The following is an 18,129-nucleotide window of genomic DNA, read 5'->3' on the forward strand; positions in this document are numbered from 1 at the left end:
CTTAAAAATCAAATAGATCACCTCTTCGCCCTATCATCCAAGCGCAAATGGTCAAGCAAAATCGACGAACAAAGTGATTATTCAAAATCTCAAAAAGATTTTGGAAGCAGCTAAAGGTAAATGGCCCGAAGAACTGCCTGGAGTGCTATGGGCACACAAAACAACGACCAAATCGAGCATAAGAGAGACTCATTTTTCCCTTGTGTTCGAGGCAGAAGCCTTGATCCCAGTGGAAGTATGGGAGCCTACCCTGAGATATTTCTAGGCAAATAAAGAAGCAAACAACGAAACAATGTTACTCAATTTGGAGTTGGTCGATGAGCGCAAGGACTTAGCGCATATAAGGATGACAACTCAAAATCAGAGAATAAAAAGAAATTATAATCGAAGAGCCAACCTCCATTATTTCAAAGTGGGAGACTTGGTCCTAAGGAAAGTAACTCAAAACACCTGAGAACTCAATGTATGGAAGCTAGGTCCAACATAGGAAGGCCCCTACCGAGTTTCAACTGTCACCGAAAAAGGTTCATACGAGTTGGAGAATCAAGATGCAGAAAAGTTGCCAAGCAACTGGAACGTGGCACATCTCAAGAGATACTATTGCTGATGAACTTCACCTGTACTGAAAGTATGTGTTGCATTCTTTTTCCCTTCGTGCAATTTTTGTCCCAATTGGATTTTTCTTGCAAGGTTTTTAATGAGGAAGCAACGGAAAGAATACTACGAAGAAGGTTTCGATAGAAACAATAAGACCTTTTAATAGTAAGGCACACAAGCAAAGAACCACTCCGGAGCGGTTAGATAATCTTTTGCTCGGTAGCAAAGTTCCCATCGGGAAGTTAAGTTTGCTACCGAACAAACGTTACCCGACCGTTCACAAGTGCAAACCACTAGGGGATTGTTAGATAGTCTTTTACTCGATAGCATAAATTCCTAAGGGGAGGTGAAGTTTGTTACCGAACTGAAGATTATCTAGCAATTCACTAGTGGAGTCCTTGAAAGTGCAAAACTTTCAGTGTTCAAATTTGCACTCTTTGCATTCGAACATTGGGGGGGGGATGATATGAGGATACGGCAACAATGACTGCCATGTAGACCGAAATATGAAATAGAAACATAGTTGTATCATCGGGACCGGGACTGCGCGGCCAGCCCCGTAGAAACAAGTTGTACAAGTTAGCCACAAGAAATGTCAATTTCTTTTTAGCATAACGAATGCTTATGTACTTTTTGAAAATAAAATGAATAAAGTAAAGTCCTTTTATTTCTATCTTGTTTCTTTTCTGAACGATGAATTGATTTTGTGATTTGAAAGTTAAACAAGTACTTAAAATGCTAGTGCCGTAATGAACAGGAGAAGTCCTCTTCAACATCACCGTAAACATAAGAGGGCCCTCTATTATGAAAACCCTCACGATAAAGGGTTGATTTAAGAAGAACTTGTACCCGTAATCCAAATGCTTTCAGGGAATATACCCAAAGCCTTGCATAATCCACACAAACAGTAAAACTTGCGCAAAACACTTAAGCAAGAAAGAATGCAAAGATTAAAACTTGCATAAATGTTCCAACAAAAGAACGCACAAAGACTCATGCAATACTTGAGCAGAAGATGTTTCTTCTATTCACAATAAATATGCCAAAACGGCACAAGTACAAAATTTGGGAAAAGAAATGAAAAGCTAAACTGCTGCATCTCCGGAAGTCGGAGGAAGAGAAGCATCCGCGCCCCCAGGGGAAGTGGATAGATCCGCCGCCGGCTCGATATCTTGACCCTCATCATTTTGGTCCTCAACATCTTCGCCTTCCGGTTCCTCTTCAGTTCCCGAGGATTCAAAACCAGAACCAGAAGAACCGGAAGCATCAGGCCTGACCGGGAGACCCCTTTTAGCAGCTGACTCCAGCTCACGGGTTTTAACGATTTAGGCATCAAAGTCAATGACACCTGCTTTAGCCTCTTCCAAGGTTTTTCTTCTCATGTTGTACATAACATATGTTTTTTCAACAACGAGAGAAGCCACTCGGTGCTTGAGTTCTTCTTTAAGTTGGCCAACCTCGGTAGAAAGATTTTTCCAGGCGGATCTAATAGATTTGAGGCTACCATCGAGTTCGCGGACGGTAAAACTGAAAAATCTATTATGCTCAATGGTCTTCTTATACTTCTACTTCAATTGGGAATATTTTTCCCCAACAGCAGCAAGCTCTTCAGTTTTGGAGTTTACGGCTGCCTCCAAATTATTTAATCTTTCAGCGGAGGCAGCCTCGCGATCGGATGCAGCAAGAACGACACTATGAACTTTAGCCCATTTGGCCTTAGCCTCTTCAAATTAAACCCTCATTGGAGCGATCTCTTGGCTAAGGGTCTCTACTTCTTGCTCACTTTTCTGCAAACGAGACTCCAACACAACAGGCTCAGCAGCTTCGGCTTCCAGTTCTAAGAGGCAAGCAACATTTTGGTGCCGCTCGACCAGAAGTCGATCCCGTTCGGAGGTGAGTTCCTCCTTTTCACGAATCAACCTTTGGAGGCCTTCGGAAGCAAGAAAATTGGCCTGTAAAACAAGAAAGGCAAACTCAAAATACTACTAAATCAAAGACAGAAGAAATGACAAAGGAAGTGAAGAGAATACTGCTGCGGTGTTGTGCATAGCATTGTTCAACAAGCACTCTCCCGAGAGAGCATGTATCTTTTCCCAATCTTTTTCTGAAGTTAAAGGCTTTAGATAGTTAGCAAGTTCCACCATCCGGGACAGCAAATTGCATTCGGTAGAGACCGAGAGAGTAATGTTCCTCCTCCTTTGCGAATCTTCTGAAGGGGCAGCATAATGTTTCCCAGATTCCCATGAACTGTGGACTGGGAAAGAGAAACATCCTCTTCTCGGATATATGCGGCCAGTGGAGATGATGTAGCAGTTGCTGGTGGAAGAGTTTGTTAAGAAGGAGATGAAGATGATGGTGTTGAAGGGTGAGAAGTGGTTGCCGCAAACACAATGCTGGTTGTTGGTTACTTGTCAACCGAAGACGGCAGGGACCCGATACTCAGCATCACAACACCGGGCATAGCTACTGGGATCCGGAAACGGGAGTTGACATTTTCCACCATCTCAAACTCCCCTAGAGCGCCTAGGCATCGTCCTCGGTTGGTGTTACTAACTCAGCATATTGAGCAGTCTGTTGAGCTGAGGAAGGTCGCGTCTTCTATGTAGAAAAGCCCCATCATCACTGGCTTCTCCATTGTCGTCAATCATCACGGTATCTATGGCCGGCCCGAGCAGGGGACTCGTCACCAACACTTCCGGAGACGACTCGGGGGTGGCATTCTGAGCCCTCTTATTCTTTTCCCCGGCCGTAGAAGAATTCCTTTTTTTGGTTGCTTGTTCTCTGGCCGGGGACTCCTAGAAGAAGAATTTATACCAGAAGCAGGTGCAGAGATGCCTGTCTTTGAAAAGGCCTTCTACAGCAGCTTCGCCGCATCAGTAGGATCAGCCAAAACGTTCTCCTCGGGGACGACAACTGAGCCCTAGGGTAGACCTATATTCAACAGGAGAGAAGAATCAAACAACTTCCTTATGAGAAAAGGTAAAGACAAGATGAGTTCAACTTACTATGATTTCCACCCGTATTTCAGGTACAACTCTTTCCACGTGCGGGTTTTGGGCGTAGTAAAGTCCAAAATTTTCTGAACCCATTAGTCCAAACCCTCAACCTTAGGGGGAACACACTGAGTCACTGAGACAGGTAAAGAAAGAAAAGTCAATAATGATGAGGAATGGTCTTTAACATAAGAAGAAGCAAACGATATACTTACGAGTGCAGTTCCATAATTTCGGGAAAGACGGAGCCGGGGCCGGGATGATGTCACTGGTGGCGACTGAAACGAACCGTTCCATCCACCCACCATCGTTATCATCATCCATGCTGGATAGAAATGCATGGTGGCTTCGCTTGCTGAAGTTAATCATTCCCCTACGGAAGATCTTGGGGGAATAAAGGTTCATCACGTGAGCTAGGGATAGCTCCTCTCCCGTTTCTTGGCACATGCGCCGAAGACAAGCAATTGTCCTCCACACTGAAGGACTCACTTATGCCAAACACACATAGTAGCAGAGGCAGAACTCCAAAATGACGGAGTCAAGCTCTCCACTCAGAGAAAACGTCCCCAAAGTGAAGGGATATATATAGAAGTACGTAAAATCCTTCTTGGGTAAGGTTACTCGCTCTGCCAGATCAGGAGCAATAATATCTAAATCCTGGCAATGATAATCTTCTTTCACAGCAGGAATACTGGAAAGGCAGATGGAATAAGGGTATCTGCCAACAGGCCATGTACGAGGGTTAGCACAAGGAAATTTCTCTTCGAAGTCTTTAGTTGTGACGAGACTTCTGGGGATGATAGTGCTTACTGTAGGAGGGGCAGCTTTATCAGCTTTGCTTTTTTTTCTTTGAGGAACTAAGGTTTTTATAAGAAGAAGCCTTTCTATGTTAGAGCAGAAGGAAAAGCTTTTCTCTTATGAAGAAAATTAAAGAAAGGTTGAAGAATAGAGTACAAGTTGAATGAAGAGAGTTTGGAGAATTATGAGGTGTGAATAAAGGAGGTTGATGCGTATAAGTAAAGGTTTAGGTGGCTAAACTCGTGGCCATAATTACCTCGATAGCCGGCAAAAGTTATGCTGAATCGTGGGATGATGCGTGTTTGAGGCATTAAATGCGGAGAGACATGCGTGTAATCAACCGCCAGAAGTTTTTCAGAGGAGGTCAGTAAAATTACCGCCATAAAGAATGTTTCTACCAACTTTCCGGTGACACAAAATCATGCCACCGGAAAGCAGAGGGACTATCTGTGTAGAGTAAAATATGTTATATTAAATGATCGCATAAGGAAGTGACACGTGGAGTCGAAGGCAGAGGATAGCTGAAACCGAAGGCAACTATTCCGTCTGTTACCGGAAAGAATGATACTCATAAAAGATGAAATAATTATCTGCCACCCGGTAGCATTTAATGAAGAATATTCTATAGCATTTAGTACACTGCCCGTTACAAAGAATATGACATTCATGCCCGTCGTTACATAATCTTAAATGACCCTCATAATTTATATTTAAAAAGGGCTTGATCCTAGGACCTTGTTACCTAGGTGCAGCTATAAATAGTGAGCTCTATTAACATTGTAAGAGAGACGAATTTTCTGGCAAACATACGCTACACTCTATTCAAAACTTAATATAATCTTTTCTTCTTGCTTTTTAATTTCATTGTTGTTGTGCCCAGAAGCCCTGCTCCCGAAACTATCATTTCTGCTTTTTCATCTTCATCTCAAGGCTAAGTATTGCATATTTATATAATTCATCTATTATTTCAGGACCAAATTAATACACTTGTCTAGAAATTACGTATAAATTCAACTGTATTATTTTATGGGTAAACAATATTATAAACATGTGTTTGATAAACTAGATAAGTTGGGATAATCTTTAATCTTCAATTTTACCTATGGATTGTTTAAAAGACTTTGGGGTAAGAGCCTTAGAGAATGGCATTTTTGTTATTTTAGTGTTTATCCTGGGATTAATTAATTCTAGGATTATTATCCTATCCTCAATGTGAAATAAAATAATACCTAATTGTAGGATTAATTAATGACGAGATTGTTAATTTTGGATTAAAAAATTCAACCAAAATGCAGGATAAAAAATGCAGCATCCAATTCCGAAATTATTATCTCTTATCCCACATACCAAATGACATCTTAAGGTTTTTAGCATTAAACTCATTATATTTCAAAAGTTATGGGTTTGTGTAGGGGTGTACATAGGTTGGGTCGGTTCGAACTCTTTAATTACCAAACCAAACCAATGGTGTCGGGTTTTTAAATCTATAAACCAAAGCAAACCAGAAAGTTAGGTTTTTCAATCTCGATTTTTCTCGGGATTTTTGTTTTTTTTCCGAGTTTTCAAGTTTTTTTCCCCAATAAAGTGTTCATAATATAAATATATATAACTTGTGCTCCAAATATTTCTTTGATCCTAGTAAGATAATAATATGAGATAAGTCATAACATTGTACTAAAATATTCAATAACAAAGATAATAAAATGGCATAAAATAAATATTGCTAATTAATAAGCCATTATAAAAAATGAACATAATCTAAAAGTACTATATAAGTCATGCTAAAATAAGTACATATGATAAGTACTACTTTTAGTTACATGACTAAGCACTAAAGAAAATGATAAACTAAATTATGCATTTTCATTATAAACCAATACAAAATTAAAAATAGATATCCAATACTATTGTCATTTCTAGTGCTGAATTGAATTTATTTGTTAGCATTAGTATTGATTTAAATTTTATTTGAGTTACTTAATTTATGGGCTATAAAACTTATTGGACAGTTCAAGAATGTTAAGTCCAAACTTGAAATAATACATTAAAAGATAAACCTGTGAAAAAAATTCAAAAATATTTATAAATTATATTACAATAAATATTTGTATGTATAAAATATTTTTAAAAATTATATAAATTTAATCGGGCTGGTTTGGTTTCGGTTTGACTCTTTTTAGTTAAAATCAAAGCAAATCAATTATGATCATTTTTTTTTTCCAATACCAAATCACATCAGATTTTTTTTCGGTTTGACTCGGATTATCGGTTTGGTGTGTTATCGGTTTTCTTTGTACACCCCTAGGTTTGTGTCTAATATTTATTGCAATTTCAATGTATTTTTATATATAATTTTATGTTTCGCTTCTAAAGTATTGGATTAAGATGAACCCGGTACCTGAAAGCTCCATCCGCCTCAAGCGACACTCTTTTTTATATTTTTACTAGTTAATTTATCCGCACTTCGCACGGTCGTAGAAAAAATTATTTGATATATGAAATAATCTTTCTAACATTTGAATATTACAGATAACTGAAAGTGCAATTTCATATTCTTAATGTGTATACAAATATTTTTACATTCTTATTATATTAAAATAAAAGAAGCTCGTTTTTTAGACCCTTATAGCTGTCAATTTACAACTCCTATTACAATTTATTTTGTTTTGAAGGAAAAAATTTACAAAATACTTTTGCTGGTGTAGAGGTGCCACGCATCTTTTTTTGGGTAGTAACTCTATTGGCAAAACTGCTCAGTTGGACATTTATTTTAGTCACTTTAGGCAAACGACTCTGTTTATTAATAGGGGTTACATATGTATTACATAAAAAATAGTTATCAAAAGAAATAAAATAAGATACCTCTCTTATCTTCCTTTGCATAGGATAATATAGAAACATTCTAGTGCACAAAATGGTGAATTATATCTAACAAAGTCAAAATATTATTTCTCGTGGTGCTTATTGTACTCATCTAGAGATTAAAATTCACCAAATCTTGTGTAACAAAATTCAACATAACGTGTTTCTGATAATGAAGAGATTAGCTAGTTAAACATTTGATAACCTTGAATTAGAACAATTATTTAGGCAACCGAGTGTAATCGTATTTAGAAATAAATATTGTCTCATCACTATATATGAAACTTGGAGGAAACAACAATGAATAAATGATTGTATTGGAATGAATAAAACAGACATGCACATTAAACATTAGTGTTACCAGTTATGGCCTAATTAATATGCCAACCAAGGCAAGAAGGAAGTGGAGATCCTTTTCTTCTTATTTTTAAACAAATTTATGAGATCAACCGTACCACCATTTTGTGATCCCAGATGTGGGCAAAGAAAATGAAAAGTGTCCGAATAGAGGCCAGAACATATTTAATAAATATTGGGGTCTTATGACGCATATACTTGTCTCGTTGCCCATGCAAAAATTTAATCTCTTTATCAGTCGAAAAGAAATTCGACCGAACAATATAATCTACTATCCATAAAAAAGAATTGCTCAATCGTTTCGTTGATCAAAACAAAATTTCATTTTGTATTTTTGCTCTTGGAAGGAAGTGTGAAGACCAACTCAAAATAATCCCAACACATTTCACCTTATCCACATTGTTTTATTAGATTGCATATAGCTTTATTCACAAGCTTACAAACTAGACACATACAAAGAGAGAGAACTTCGGTATCATTTGTTGGGTTCATGAATTATTTTCCTCAAATTGGAAGGTAATATATCAATATACAAGTCACTATTACCCAAAATGAGATAAATTAAATTTTTGTATTTGTCTTTTTTCATTTGACTTGATTATGTTTTCTAGTTCATCGTGAAAAATTAATAAATCGTCCTAAATGGAAAATTCTAATCTTAGCATACAATCTGGTCATGTGCAAACATTCCAGTAATCAGAGTTCACATGCTTGAAAGTTAAGATGACATCAGATGATGGTCCCACTTAAAAGATGTTCATCTTTAAAGTCCTACCACCTCTTAGCTGAAGTAAAAATTAATTTTATTAAGGAAATATACCAACAGTTTTAGAAAATTTACAATCGAGAAGAAGGGAAAAATGTTCCACAGAGAAAGGATGAGCATATACAAATGTCAAAGTTTTTATCTTTACTTGGATTTTTTTCTTTTTCTATTTTCCTTTTAAGGATATATTAGCCAAGGATAAATCAAAGGAGACGAGAAAAATTATAGTACCAAATAAATGACTTCATTTCCCTCCCGTTCTTTCTTTCATGTTTTTCATTCTTTCCTTTCTAAAGAATCAGGTGTGGCTCAACAATTTTGGAGGCTTAAATTGCAAACTTTTACGAGAGGCCTCACGTTTTTTTAGGAATATTTATATTATTAGCCGGTCGAAATTATTGTTTACTTTTTCTTTCTCGTATATTATCACGATCCAAAATTATGTAATTGGTACCAAACATACTATCCGACCCGAGCGAACCAAAATCATATGATGCACCCAAATCATATGCATGAAATCAACTTAACTGCGAAAGTTCTTTGAAAATCATATATATTTTCAAGGTAAATAATGAAATATTTTTACAATTCAAAATCATACATAAAGCCTTTCACAGTAATAATGAAACCAAATATAATAATATATTTTCATATATGTCATGTACTATCCCATTGTATTGGGTGAGATTTGCAATATACAGGTGGTCGTCTCTCGAGCAGACACATGACAGTAATGACAGGGTGGAGATGAGTCAGCAAATAATTAATACCGGATACGGTCATGTGACCGGTATTGAGTAGAGTCCGAGGATATAAAGACCGGGGAAGAGAATTTGAAAGTAAGGTACCGATTGAAAACAACAACATTAAGGAGCGGCCGTTACGGAAAATCACAACATTAACTCCCAACGTTATGCAATCTCCAAGAGGGTTTTTTATTTATCTTTAAGAAGGCATAATTTTGAGATTTTACATCCTTTGATTCAACTATAAATAGCAACATTAGCACTCATTGTAAGGACACGAAATACTAGAATTACAAAGGCTATTATTCTTTCTGTCATTCACTTAAGCTTTATAAGATTGTTGTCAAGATTTTCCAGTTACTCTTAGTTTCGATGGGATCAATCTGAAATTCAGGCTTATTTTTCTTTAATTATCTTTATTTTATTTTCTTTATTTATTGTTATTTTATTAGTTAGATCAACTTAATCCATGTGTCTATAAAACCACTGTTTATAAATTCAACTGTACCTTTTTTTGCAAGTAAACAATTTGGCACCTATCGTGGGGCATAGACAATTATGGTGTTATTTTGATTGGCCCATCTTATACTAACGTGCTTTAAAGTTTTTCTATTTTAAGCATACTATAGTTATGACACATAATGATGTAACAATTTGCTCAATGTTGGAGTGAACAATAACAACGAGCCTGTGGACAATTTATATGATGGGACTCAAGATGATGATTCAACTAGTGAAACCCATATTGATGGGAATGAATCAACTCCGAGTCGGGTGGAAAGATATACTCGACGTGTGACGAGTCCTACTCCTGATGATTTGGATGACGAGCCCGTAGCTGATAACGTAAAATTTTTGAGAGCATAACAACGAAAAATTATGAACCATTTGTCGAGACAGAACCGGATAATGACTGAGCTTCAACAAGCATTATTAGGTGATTTCAAATAATTCAAATGATGGAGTTAGAGCCCCTCTTGGCGTTCCTATAAATCAAACGCTACCAAGAACCGGTAACATCGCTTCCAGGGGGAGTTCAGATCGAATAAAAACCAGACAGGCGATGCAGGTAGTGAATATGGAAATAAAAACAACGCATACGATCCTTTCAAGACCGAACTCATGAGGTGCATGAGAGAAATAAATGTTCGAATGTATCAGAATGCTGAGAAATTTCACGCTCGGATGGATCAAAACCAGGGGGAACCTCCAGTCTTAAAGGGCCCGTACTCAAAGAAGTATATACAATTGTCGTTCAAACCTAGTGTGGCTCCGGAGTTGATCCCAAATAGATTCAAGATACCGGATATTCAAAAATATAATGGAACATCAAATCCACAAGAATAAAGTACAACTTACACCATAGTTGTGAAGGAAAACTATTTGGCTCCATATAAGATCGAATCAGTCTTGCTAAAGAAATTTGGTGAAACCCTAATGAAGGGGGTTTTAATATGGTATTCACTTTTACCTGAATACTCAATTAATTCTTTTAAAATATTTGCAGATTATTTCACCAAAGCTCACGCTGGAGCGAGGAATGTTCAAGCTAGGAAAGCTGATATTTTCATAATTGCTCAAGGAGACTCAGAATTACTACGAGAGTACGTGATCAGATTTCAAAAGGAGAGAATGCTTCCGGCAGTACAAGATGAATGGGCAGCGGAAACATTTACCAAGTGTCTTAATCCTTTAAGCTCTGATGCCTCAAGGAAGTTGAAGGAGAATTTGTTGGAATTTCAAAAAATCACGTGGGCTGATGTTCATAATCGCTATGAATAAAAATTAGAATTAAAGACGATCCGTTGGGTTCTCTAGTATCCTTCAAAGTTCATAACTGTGATCGCAATCTATAAAGGTCTAAGAATGACCTCGATGCAAACTGGAGGCCATCTAGGAGTCGTTTTCAACTGTATGTCTCAAACGAAAGGACGGATTCACGGACGGGACAAGGTCATAGAGGTTATCAATCGTTGGAAAGACCTGGACCAGATAGGAGGACTGATCTAGGATGAAGTAACAGAACTTTGCAAGATAAAGAGCCATCGGGGGCCTATGATTCAAGCTATCCCCAATTATCAGATTATAATTTTAATATTAGCTTGGTGGAGTTGGTTTCTGCCATGAGGAACATAAAGGAAGCAAGGTTTCCAAAACTATTTCGATCGTAACCCAATTAGAGAGATCCTAGTTTGTGATGTGAATTCCATGATACACATGGTCATAGGACTGGGGACTGCAAATATCTTTGTGAAAAGGTAGCAATATTGCTGAAAAATGCTCATCTTAGAGAGTTCTTAAGTGACCGGGCTAAGAATAATTATGGTAAAGGTCATGATACAACGAAATCGGCAAAACCAGTAGGATCTCCTCGTCTCACAATAAACATGATTTTTGGAAGAGTTGAAGTGAATGGAGTGACATTTTTGGCTACAAAGAAGACGAAGATATTAGTTACTCATGAAAAGAGGATCCGAGAAACATCGGAGGATGATGAAATTACTTTCAATGAGGAAGATGCATAGGACATTATTTTACCATACAATGATGCTTTGGTAATATCTATAAGTATTTTAAATTCAAAATTAAAAGTGTGTTGGTTGATCTAGGTTCTTCGGCCAATATTATTCGACTAAGAGTTCTAGAGCAGGCAAAGCTGACTTGTAACATAGTTCTGGCATCAAAGTTTTTGGCTGGATTCAACCTAACAAGTGTGACGACCCAAGGAGAGATCGTTCTGCCTATGTACGCTGAAGGGGGTGATAAAATCTACATTATTTAAAGTTGTGGATGGTGATATGGGGTATAATGTGATTCTCGATGGCGGTGAATCTACAATATGAAAGTTGTTAACTTATCACCAGTTGCTAAAATTCTTAATACTGGATAGAATTAAGAAGTTTATAGGTGATCATCACACTGTAAGGGAAATGGATGCGCTTACTTTGTCTAGCAGTAAGGTGGATGGAGTCAATAAATAACAGTTACAGGGTCCGGTGTCAACTTCCAATTTAATCCCAGTGGCAATACCGAATGAAGACGGTGGTGAGGAGGAGACACCAATTATTTACCAGGTACCCAGATCTTTCCATGTACTAGAAGTTACGGATGCAACAAAGTCAACCTCAGAAGAACTCGAACAAGTCATTTTGTTTGTTGAGTTCTCAGAAAGAAAGGTTTACTTGGGAACGGGGTTGAGCCCCGAACTTAGACGTAAAATTATTAAATTTTTTAAGGCTAACGCTGATTGTTTTTCATGATCTCACTTAGATATGATAGGTAACCCACATGAAGTGGAAGTTCACAAGCTACGCTTTGACCCTAATTTCCCTCCGGTAAAATAGAAAAAACGGCTAATAGACGAGGTCAGAAACATGTTTGTTAAGGAGGAGGTAACGAGGTTACTTAATAAAGGTTCAATTCATGACGTTGAATATTCTGATTGGTTAGCTAATCTAGTGGTAGTACCAAAAAAGAATAATAAGTTTAGAAAGTGTATTGATTTTAAAGATTTTAATAAGGCTTGCCCTAAAGACTCTTTTTCATTGTCGAACATCAATCAAATGATTGATGCCACGACTGTGCATGAGTTGATGAGTTTTCTTGATGCGTATTTTGGGTATAATCAAATAAGGATGCACCTGGAGGATCAAGAGAAAACATCATTTCTTACTAATTTTGGTAGTTATTCTTATAATGTGATGCCTTTTGAGCTTAAAAATGGCGGCACCACCTATCAGAGGCTCATAAATGAGATGTTTGAACGTTAAATTGGTAAAACTATGGGAGTTTATATTGACAACATGTTTGGTTAAGTCTCTTAGTGCAGAGGACTATTTGACTCATCTACAAGAAACATTTGACATATTAAGGAAGTATAATATGCAGCTTAACTCGGAGAAATGTGCTTGGGTCCGGAAAATTTCTCAATTTCTTGGTTTCACAACGAGGAATTGAAGTAAATTCAGACAAGATCAAATCCATAGAAGATATTCCTGATCAACTGAATAGCGTAAAAGAGGTGCAAGGATTGATCGGAAGATTGACAACCCTTAGTAGATTTATATCTAGATCCTCAGAAAAGTGTCACCGGTTCTTTTCATTATTAAAAAAGAAGAATGAATTCTCGTGGACATCGGAATACCAACAAGCGTTGAAGGATTTAAAGAAATACTTATCCAGCCCACCTCTAATATCTAAACCGAAGGATGGAGAGCAATTGTTACTCCCTTAATTTCAATTTAAATGACACACTTTCCTTATTAGTTCGTTCCAAAAATATGACATATTTCTATATTTAGAAATAATTTAACTTTAAACCTTTTATTTTACCCACTTTACCCTTAATGAGAAAATTTTATAGACACACAAATATTATGGCCCCACAAAGTTTTTGCCCCTTAAGCTTTTAGAACCACATGTTTCAAAAGTCTTCTTCTTTTTTCTTAAACTTTATGTCAAGTCAAACTACATTATCTAAATTGAAATGGAGGGAGGAGTATATTTGGCGGTGTCAGAAGTAGCCTATAAGTGCAGCTCTGGTCCAGAAAAATGAAGGTATGTGATATCCTATTTATCATGTTAGTAAAATATTGTCAAGTGGGGAATGCTTAGACCTTACTTTCAATATCATCCCATAGCCGTTGTGATGACTTTTCCCCTTGAAGAACGTCCTTCATAAACCTGAATTATCAAGTCGATTGGCTAAATGGACAGTTGAAATTAGTGAATTTAATATTGAATATAAACCACAGACTGCAATCACTTCACAAGTTTTGGCTAACTTTAGTCTGAGGATGATACCTTTGACTGCAAAAGAAGCAATTTTGGTATCGGGGACTGTGTCCAGAGTCTGGACCCTGTTTACGGATGGCGCATCTAACGTGAAAGGGTACAATCTTGGTATAGTATTAATTACTCCTTCAGGAGAAATCCTAAGGTATGTCATTCGAATTGTTCATTTAACTAACAAAGAAGCCGATTATGGGGCTATAGTACTCGAATTAGCTTGGAGACTAACCTCCGAGGTGATTGAAGTAAAGTGTGATTCCCAACTAGTAGTCAAGAAGATATATGGAGTTTTTGACGCTAAATAAGAACGAATGCAGCAGTACTTAAACAAAGTCCAAGTTTTACTTTCCCGGTTCAAGGAGTGGTCAATGATCCATATTCCAAGAGAGGAGAACGTAGAGGCTGATGCACTAGCTAATTCGAGGTCTTCAACAGAGTTGAAGGGCACTGATTCCGGTTCAGTTGTACAATTATTGCATCCAATTCTAGATGTGGATGGTTATTATAAAGTTAATTCAAAAAATATAATTTGGGATTGAAGATATGAATTTATTGAATATTTAAGGCATGACAAATTGACTGAGGATTCTAAAGCATCCCGGGCACTCAGAACAAAAGCTGCCCGGTATTATCTTGTTGATGGACAATTATATCGGAGATCTTTTCAAGGTCCATTGGCTCAATACATAGGACTAGCGGAAGCTGATTATATAATGAAGGAAGTTCATGAAGGAGGTTGTGGCAGTCATTCCAGTGCAGATTCATTGGTGCTCAAGTTAATGAGAGCCGGTTATAATTAGTCCCGAATGGAGCAAGATGCTAAAACTTTTGTACTTATGCTCAGTTAGTACACTAGAGGACAAAACTTTTGAATTCAGTTGTATCTCATGTCGTTTATGAAATTGGGGATGGATATAGTTAGACCTTTACCTCAGGGACCCGGACATGTAAAATTTCTTTTGATTATGGCTGATTATTTTACTAAATTAGTTGAAGCAGTTGCTTTCAAGAAGGTTGGAGAACGAGAAGTGATAGGTTTCATTTGGGATCACATTATTTGTTTTAGAGTGCCAATAGAAATTGCCTGTGACAATGGGCCACAATTTATAGGCTCCAAAGTCACAAATTTCTTAGAGAGATTAAATATTTAAAGGATTACATCGTCTTCGTATCATCCAAGTGCTAATGGTCAAGCAGAGTCAACAAACAAGGTGATATTTTAAAACCTCAAAAAGAATTTGGAGGATGCAAAAGGCAAGTAACCTGAGGAGCTACTGGGAGTACTATGGGTATACTGAACCACAACAAAATCAAGCACCGGAGAAACACCTTTCTCCCATGTATATGGAGCAGAAACTCTGATTCCGGTGGAGATAGGTGAACCAACTATGAGGTTTTTCTGGACAAGCGAGCAGGAAAATGCTGAAGCTATGTTGGTTAGCTGGATTTGCTTGATGAGCATCAAGATTTGGCTTATGTGATGATGATGGCACAGAAGCAAAGAATGGAAAGGTATTACAATCATAGAGCAAATCTCTATTATTTTAAAGGCGGAGACTTTGTCCTACGGAAAGTGACTCATAATACCTTGGAAGTCAACGTTGGAAAACTGGGGCCAAATTGGGAAGGACCTTACCGGATTTCAGCTATAACTAGAAAAGGCTCGTATCAGCTGGAAAATCAAGATGGAACTAAATTACAAAGAAACTGGAACGTGAGTCATCTCAAAAGGTACTACTGTTGAAGATTAATGATTATACTAAAAGTATGCGATGTGTTCTTTCTTTTTTTCCGACTAGTTTTTGTCCCAAATAATTTTTTCTAGCAAAGTTTTTAACGAGGCAGCAATGTAAAGCATACTAAGAATATGAATTGTTGATGGTAGCTGGAAATCCAGTGTTCGAATCCTCATACATTGCATTCAAATACTAAGGGAAAGATACTCCTACCAGTGTCAGATCGTGATAAAAAGCACTACATGTGTCAGTGTTACCTTTAAAAAGCAAGTGTAATGTCTGGTAACGCAGTAATACTGGGGACTGCTGAAACCGGGGAACATGTTAACATGTTTTGAACTTAGAAGTTTAGTTATTATGAATCACCTCAAGTCAGGACAGGGGACTGTACATCCAGCCCCATAGAAATAAGAAGTACAAATTAGCCACATGCATTGGCAGTTCTTTTATTTGGAAAATGTAATTGTTTTGCTTGTCTAAATGTATTTTTGAAAATAGAAGGAATAAATAAAAGTCCTTTTGTTTTTATCTCTTATTTCTTGTCCAAAAGACGTGGTATTTCCTTTATTTGGATGTTGCTTAAACATCTAATACAAGTGTCGGAATGGACAAGAGACGTACTCTTCAAGAGTACCGTAAACATAAGGGACCTCTCTTATAAAATCTTTTTGGTTAAAGGTTAAAATTCGAAAGCATGAATATCCGGTAATAAAGTTAACAAGATGTAAAAATTCCCGAACTTTATCAATAGAAAAGCATAGATCAAGACGGTATCTTTTGCTAAATAAAAACCCCAAGAAGAAGATATCTTTTGCTAGCTAAAAGCCCCAAAAATTTAAGGGAGAGAGATAATTTTCATTTCAAAATCAATATTCCGAGCCTAAAAGAGAGTCTGACATAGTTACAAGAGTTATAGTTACAATGATTGTTAAAAATAATAACTTTGTAAAATGCATCAATCTGCTTTATTAGCAGAGGTCGAAGGTCGAGAAGCGTCTTCTGCATATTTTGGAGTTAAAGGTTGCTCATTTTTGGGCTCAACCTCTTCACCTTCGTCTTCACCTTGCTGTTCAAATTTCGAGGACTTACAGCAAGTGTCCGAAGAGCTTGAGTGGGCCGATCAGGAATGTTCTTGAAGGATATTGTTTCTAAAGCAAGAGCTTCGGCAATGCAGTCATCTATATTTTCAATTCCATTTTTGGCATCTTCCAGAGTCTTCCTCCTCATACGGTAAACAACATGAGTTTTCTCAAGTAAGAAAGAATCCTCTTAAGCTCAGAATCTGGCTCGGAGTTTTTGGATCTTCGATTGCACCCGCTCATTGTCAACCTTTAAAATATTATAGGCCCCCGACAGTTCAGAATTGGTTTTAGCGTGTTCACAGTTTTGTTTCATGGCATTTCAGAGTATTTCCTCCATTTTGGCCCTTTTCTCTTCGGCCACAATAACTTCATTGGTCTTGGAGCATAAGTTAGCTTCCAAATTGCTGATGTTTTCCATAGAAGCAAACTTACGCTCGGCAGTCGAAGTAAGAGCATCCTGTAACTCTGCCTATTTAACCTTTAACTTAGCAGGTTTGGCATATAGCTAAGTGGCTTCGTGACTATGAGCCCTCTTTTCTTACTTCGTTTGCTCCATTCGTGCCTCGAGTTCTTCCACTTGAGCAAGTTTAGCTTCTACGGTAGGAAGGCGCTCAACAAGTTGATCCCGCTCGGACTAAAGAGCTTCCTTGTCAAGTATCATTCTTTGTAGACCCTCGAAGGCAAGAAGGTTAGCCTGAATGGTTAATCTTAAAATAATCAGAAACAGGGGTGGAAAATAATCACAAAAAAAGAGAAGAGAAAAGCAAAAGGAACCTGAGCAAAAAGGTGCATGCTATTGTTGATTAAGCATTGAACAGAAAGGGTATCCATTTTCCTCCTGTCCTTCTATGAAGCTAGTGGTTACAAATAATTGGCTACCCCAACCACTTTAGAGAGAATATGCCACTCATTTAAAACTGTAATGGTAACACTATGTTTACCATTAGGGTCCTGAATGGAAGTTGGGAAGACATTCTCTAGGTTCCTATGGTCAGGTGACCAGGAGGAATGAACATCTTGCTCCCGGTTAGAAGCGACTGGTGGTAGAGCAGAAGTAGATGGTGGAGCAAAATTTGGGGCAACACTTGAAGCAGTACCCTTCTGACCGGTAAGAACAACCGGAGCCCAGAAAGGAGAGTCAGTCATTTCAACCAATTCAGACTCTTGAAAGAGTTCCTCTACGTCCTCCTGATAAACTATTGGTGTTCTTCTTCTTCTTCTTTGAAGAGAAATCCTTTCATCATCATCCTCGATTTCTTCTTCATCGAGGATCATAGTGTCCGATCCTTCCAAAATCTCCTCTTTAATCGGGGGCTTCTCTTTAGCCTCAGTCTTAGAGGAATGCCTTCTTTTTGGTTTCTTCTTCTTGGGTCAGGGACTGACTGATGGTGCAACATCAAT

The sequence above is a fragment of the Nicotiana tabacum genome, chromosome 12, assembly GCF_000715075.1.
Source record: "Nicotiana tabacum cultivar K326 chromosome 12, ASM71507v2, whole genome shotgun sequence".
NCBI classification, from domain to species: Eukaryota; Viridiplantae; Streptophyta; class Magnoliopsida; order Solanales; family Solanaceae; genus Nicotiana; species Nicotiana tabacum.